At 38.7% G+C, this 6,949-nt stretch overlaps 1 long non-coding RNA gene across 2 annotated transcripts in view; it reads left to right on the forward strand.

Annotated features, from left to right (window-relative positions):
• LOC308198236 overlaps positions 1-5,613 on the forward strand; it is a 103,055-nt gene extending 97,442 nt beyond the window's left edge. For both annotated transcript variants that reach the window (XR_013953766.1, XR_013953767.1), the window contains exons 2-3: positions 1,794-1,900; positions 3,146-5,613. This is a non-coding gene — a long non-coding RNA (uncharacterized lncRNA). The remainder of the gene's footprint in view (positions 1-1,793; positions 1,901-3,145) is intronic.
• Positions 5,614-6,949: the final 1,336 nt, after the last annotated feature.

Consider the following 6,949-nt stretch of genomic DNA (forward strand, 5'->3'; position numbering starts at 1 on the left):
CTTGTTACATATGAATACTGAAATGATGTTATTGGTAAAGTAAGTGAAGGCTCTAAGGAGAAAATTAATATAATAGCCAGAATGATAAGATAACTTGTGGAAAATCCGTTTATAATCTTGAGGGGCTTGTTCATAATTGTTACTGCTTTCCCCAAAACAGTTGTAGAATGTGCCATAACCTACTTTTTTTTTTTTTAAGTGCAGTAGTTATAGTATGTTTTTATAGTCATCTTGACTGATTTCATAATCTAATAAATCAACCTTAGTAAAGTTAAGTTTATTTCCATTTGTCTATTTCTGTATTTAAGGTCGCAATATATTAAAATCAGAAGGAGGCAGGGAGGAGGGAGTTCAGGGTCTGAACTTTTGGGTAGACCTGTGCGGTATCAAGAGTTGGACTTGATGATCCTTAAGGGTCCCTTCCAACTCAGGATATTCTATGATTCTATGATAAATATGCATGTGCCTTACAGCTGTGATGTGTGTTGTGGAGGTAGTAGCAGATTTCGTAAGGCTTTTAACACATTTTTGCCTGAATTGCTTGGCATAGGCCTGAACCTGTGTTTAGTGTGTATCTGTTCCGTATGATAAAGATGTAGCTTCAGAGTTGGGTGATATATGTTTAAGTCCTAGATGATAATGGACAGAGAGCTTCGGAAAGGGAGAAACTGAACATTATGCGTTTTATTGGAGCTTTGTGAAATTGCAGGCTTCAATTTGCTACAAACCGGTGGAGCTAAACCAATGTTCGCAAAGATGGGATATTTTAGAGAAATAAACCTATAGCTTTTTTTCTTCTGCCTCTTGCTGTCTTAGAGGTGAAAACTCTATAATACTTTGTGATAACAGTAAGGTTTATTACACAGGCTTTGCAGTATTTCAGACCTTTCCTGCATTATGCTGTTTTATTTTAGCATTAATGCCTTCAACTTACAGGTGAAGAATTTCTGAAGGGGCAGTGAATTTTACACCTCAGTGATATCTCCTTTTTCTGCTAATAGGCAGTATTAAACATAAAACCACACTAAGCTAAAATAGAGTCAAGGTTTGTTAGTAAGTTCTTCCTTCAGCTCAGGTAGAAAGCAAGTGTGCTAACCTCTGTAACCAGTTGGAAAAGATGTATTGTCTCCTTCTCTTTGTAAATGCCACCTTAAGGAGAACTTAAAATGCCACGAATGTCTTTCATTTCTTTGAAACCAAACAAAACTCTGAGAAATATGACGTCCAAAAATAAACAAAAATATTTTTTGGTTGGCCACCACCTAGAATATCAAATATTTACTCAGCTCTTCTTAACATTAAGTACTTGCTTTTAAAGATTAAAGGAATTGTTTGTTACAGCTGAATTTTGCATTTATTAAGATAAATCTGTAAAATAAATTGTACAACTTAAACAATTTAGAAATAAGAGGAAGTATTTTAATGTGAACATAATAAAAGAGAACAATTACTCTTTAGTGTGACACGCACATCATGCAAGATGAATACTGAGTTTTATTCTACTCTGTAAACAGTGACAATAGAATTTACCTTCAATATAATATTCTACTTTTAAAATAATATGGATGTCCGTCTACTGGAAAATAATCAGTTTTTAAGCAGCATAGCTCTAGACATTAAATTCAATAAATTTTCTATCTGTCTACAACTGTTTTCTTTCGGATAATGTAATACATGAAGTTAATGAAAATGATAAAAATGGTAGAATGCCATCTTGCTTTTAAAGCTTTTAAAGTGTTTCTTTGCCATCAGGAATTCATTATTTTGACTGTAAAATTGTCTTTTTTTTAAAGGAAGAAAAAATCTATCAAGTATCCCAGCTAATTGGAAAACTCTACTTGTGATATAATGTGATAGAAAGTAGTCAAGACAGCGGCAGGTCTCCAAGGAACATTAAAAGGTAAGAAGCCCTGCTTGTGCAGAGCCGACAGCTACACTTAAAATTCAAAAGATTAGTAGGTAATACTGTATTATTCTGTTCTGATTATCATAACTACATTTTATTTATATATTTTTAAAAGAAAGCTGCAGGCTCTGATGTTTGTAGTAATCCCCACCTCTTCCTTACTGTTTTTATCTACATCCTTCTCTTCCTCTTATCCCTTGGTATTTCCAGCAGAGGTTATTTGCAAAATCTTATCTAACCGGCAGAGGTAGTACCGTTGGTTTTAGCTATCAGACTTTAATCAGAAGAACTGGAAATCTGCCCTGAACCTAGAAAGTAAGAAATGGTCACTTTTTGGTAGAAGATGTACTGTCTGGCTCTTCGGTGTCCATCCAGTGCACCTGCTGAAGCAGAGGTCCTATGGAGAAGTGTGTTCTTGTACTTAATGCTCATATCGCTCTGTGTATGTGGGAAAAAGTTTTAAAGGGTAAATATCAGTCTGGTATTACCTGACGCTGACAGCCTGACATTAGGAACTATTAAAAGGTATATGGCCTATTTTTAGGAAAAATAAACAGTAAGCATCAGCTCAGTAGATATTTTTACGGACTGTTGCACTTGCAATCCTGAACCTCCAGTTTGTATGGCAGAGGCAAGCACGTTACCTGCAAACCCCAGTGTCAGTGCCCTCGGGGCTGCAGGAACATGCCGCTGCATGGCTTGGGGGCCACATTTTGGCAATCTGGAGACCAACCCAAAGGCATTTTTGCTCCTGCAAGCCCTGATCCCCGTGCTGCGAGGCTCTCCTCCATCTGTTCCCCATACCCCATCAGGAGTTTCTGATTAGACCTCCAATAGCATGTTAGCACAAACCAGAGTACCCATGGAAAATAATGACCTACAACCAAATGAAGTTGAGCTGAATTGACTTAATGAACCTGCATTGTTAAATGCTCCCTGCTCATTTTTGTTCCCTCTGTAAGCACTCTGCTGTATAGAAACACCTACAAAATAGACTTCCCTGCTCAAAATGAGGCTTGACAGTTTTAAAAGTGCCAATGTTGGGTAGGATAGCAAAAAATTCCCCATGCAGCTCATCAACAGCTGGGTTTCGTGTGAACATGTCTGTCCGTGGCACTCAGTACCCATGAAAATGAGACTATTCAGTCTCCTCATAAATATCCAATGAGCTATAATGTCATCAGTCTTCCTAGAAATAAAATATTAAACACTGTAAATGGTATTTGACCTCTATTACAGTGTATGGAGGATTAAAAATGCTCCAATTTCAAGCGGCATGCTGTCACACGTGCCCCAAACCCGCGCTGCATGTTTGCTGGAGGCAGGGGACAAGTGGAAGGAGGCAGCCCAAGCGAGTGCGCCTGTCGTCCAACACCTACCATCAACATTGTGAGCACTGTGCTCTGCTGTGCTTTCACTTGTGTTTTAGACACTGTGGTGGAAATATGGAAAATGTGCCACTGCGACATTTTCAGGCATTGTCAACAATATGGTATCAAGCCATTCCAGCAGCTTCACTTCCAGTTTTTCAGAGATAATATTTTTAAAATCTGTACTTACAGTTCCCTTCTGAGCACTCCCGGCATATGTTTTAAAACAAGGATGAATTCACCATGGAAAGCTGCCATATTTTTCTTTAACAGCCAATAAATAATGTTTTGTGTTGCTGAATGAGTGAAGCTGAACCAATGCCTTAAGTTATATGAGAACCCAGCATTATTTTGGACTAATGTGTCTATTCTCATTGCTATCCTGGTATCCGTCATACTACCATTTTGTAATCAAAGATAAGGAACAATGAATATTGTCTGGCTCTAAGGCTTTCTTTTGCAATTGGATCTGCTTGAAGAAAGAAAGGAAAAAAGGAGGAGCTGTTGGATTATAGAGGATTTTGCTTATATACATCTCTATGTCTTCCTGTGTCCTTCTATGTCTCTCTAGGTATATACCTATAAGATATTAGGAAGAAAATGTGCTCAGAGGGTGGTGAGGCCCTGGCACAGGCTGCCCAGAGAAGCTGTGGCTGCCCCATCTCTGGCAGTGTTCAAGGCCAGGATGGATGGGGCTTTGGGCAGCCTGGGCTGGTGGGAGGTGTCCCTGCCCGTGTCAGGGGGTTGGAGCTGGATGGGCTTTAAGGTTCCTTCCAGCCCAAACCATTCTGTGATTCTACGGCATGTTTTCTTCACTAGAAGTTGTTACATGGTTGGAACGTTACATTTTTCTTGGTGGTAAATTTGCAAAATAAGCATATAGAGTAATATTAAATTAATTTTTGGAAAATCTAAATGCCAAGCTTGACCTGCTGGTGTCTATTATAGTTAAACATTATTTTACCTGTACACTAGTAATTAAAAAGCAAGTGCATTGTGCCCAATAAATGTTCAGTTGAATTTGTGTTCTCCCATAGTTACATCTGTCAAAGAGAAGTAAACAATCATTTAATACTTTTTAATGGAAGTGTATTATTTAATAATGCTTTAGCTTTTGTCTTAGATAACTCTTGTAATTTTGTTAAGGTAAAGTAATCTCTGCTTAGTTTGTATGGCATATTCAATAATGACACCATGCTTTTCAATAAAATATGCTGAATGCCAGCCTCAAATCCCAATACCTACCAGACATCTTTCTAATTTGCAAATCATTTCAGTTGCAAATATTTTTTTTTTCATTTGTTTGATATTAGGGACTGATAAATCCACAGACAGGAACTCAGTTACAAGCTCATCTATTCTTCAAATTTCATTTCTGTTGCTTCATATAAAAATATAACCTTTTGAAATTAAAGAAATTTTCTCTTTCATGAGGGTTCACTTGTTTGTTAGATTGCACAAATTTATATTGTGGTATACCAAACAGTTCCTGTTCCCTGCATGCTTTCTCTCTGTGGGGCTCAAGGAGGGAATGCATATGGTTTTTAGGTAGGTAAGCTGACGCATGCTGTATGTTTGCTTGATGTGATGCACCTTGGCTACGTGACACAAGGGCAAGAACATCTGCAACCGAAGCTCCAGCATAGATAAGGCGGTGTTGAAAAGCACGCAGAGGGGCTACAGGGAGCTGTGGGAAGCCAGGAGCTGGAAGGACTTTTGGCCTGGCTTCAGTAGGGCAGGCGAAGCTTTGTACTGCTCACTACAGCTGCAGAGTCAGAGGGGATTCTCCTTTCCTTCAGGCACCTTCTTTTGTATAAGTGAGGGCTGTGAGACTCTTTGATCTTGAGAAAGCTTGAGCTCAAAATTAGCCAGAAAACTTTCTGAACTCCTGCTTAATTTGCTTTTCTGTTGTTTTAAGATTTTTTTCCCCCAACTTTCTGTTAATAATTTTGTACAAGCTTTGCTCAGATAAGAGCTACTATAGCAGCCCATGAAGAACCTGTGAGCACACCTAACTTGCATAAAATTGACTGTATTGCAGGTGCACGCTCTTAACTAGGAAAATTTAAAGCTACTGACTCCAAATCCAAGCATGAAATGATCCAAAGTGGAACTCTGTATTTCATGTGGCCTTTTCTCCTCCGTTTAAATTTCGCCCTCAAATGTACAGATGCATCTTCCTGTGCCCTTGTGCCCAAGGACAGAGCTCAGCCTAAAGCACATAGGCAAAACCCTCTCCTGCATGCTCAGGCAGTAACAGACTGCAGTTCTGCAATCATCAGTACAGTGTTAAATTGCAGATTAGGATTTGTCATGGACACAAAGTGCCGCACAAACATTAGGATGGATTTGTAGTGCCAGGTTGCCTGCCTTGGTCCCTTGGAGGATTGCAATTGGATCATGGTCTTTGGCAGGGAAGAGACGGTTGGCTTTGGCAGAAGTGTCCTATCAGACCTGTGGAAGGTCCCTTGCCTTGCTGCACATGATTTCTTCATTTCATAGTTTCATGTGTCCAGTTCTTGTATATAGATCGAAAGAAATTATGTGTTTATATAATATGCAGCTCAGGACTAGGCCTTCAAAAACTTGGGTTCAAGTCCCTGCTCAAATGCCAGACCTTTCTGTTGTAGGGATGCCTGTCAGAGCTCAGCAGAAAATCCATTTTCCTTATTCCAGTACATTCTGCTTTGTGAATATTTTCAGGAATATTTGAGGTGGAAGAACAAATTTAACATTCCCTCAAAGCTCTTTTCAGTACTAGTTGATTTTTGTGTTGAAGCCCTAGTTAATACAAGTGCAATTTTCTTAACCCATAAAATTTCCTAAAGCAAATACAAGAACAGCAGATTCATGCACTCTCTGCAAAACCGTGTGTTTAGCATCTACAGATCAATTATATCAAGTTAACTCATTGGATTTGAGTTTGATTCCCTCAAGTATTTAAAAACACAAGTACCACGATTATACAGATTTTATAATCATTTCTGGTGATAGATTCCCCCAGCTTAAGATCAGCATTTATGCAGCCCCTTTGTGATCAATGTTTTAACCTTTTAAAGGGATTCCCATTCACACATTCCACCTTATAGGTCTATAATTATTTCCAATTATCTTATGTAAACCTTCTTTATCCTTCTTTTTTAATCCAAGCAGTCTCTAGCGTAAAAGCTACTAAATTAGATCCTAACTGTCCTCCATCCCCAGCTCTTTTCTGCTGCATCTGTAACCTTGCTCAGGTTCTTTCCTGCCTTTTTTTTTTTTCTTTTTTTCTTTTTTTTTTTTTTTCCAGGCATTATGACTTAAAACTTTACTTTTTCAGTTTTTCAATAAATGATGGCTTTCCACCTTGATTTTCCTAGCTATGGTCTTTGCCTCAGGGGAGGTTCAGACTGGATATCAGGAAGAGGTTCTTCACTGAGAGGATTGTCACGCACTGGAACAGGCTCCCCAGGGACGTAGTCACTGCACCAAGCCTGTCAGAGTTTAAGAAGCGTTTAGACTGTGCTCTTAGTCATATGGTCTGTATTTTTGGGTAGACCTGTGTGGTGCCAGGAGTTGGACTCGATGATCCTTTTGCGTCCCTTCTAACTCGGGATATTCTCTGATTCTATGATTTACAAGAATTCTGTTTCACTCACTGCTTATGTTATAGAATCATAGTATCACAGAATGG

This window comes from Anser brachyrhynchus (assembly GCF_964034855.1).
Source record: "Anser brachyrhynchus genome assembly, chromosome: 7".
NCBI classification, from domain to species: domain Eukaryota; kingdom Metazoa; phylum Chordata; class Aves; order Anseriformes; family Anatidae; genus Anser; species Anser brachyrhynchus.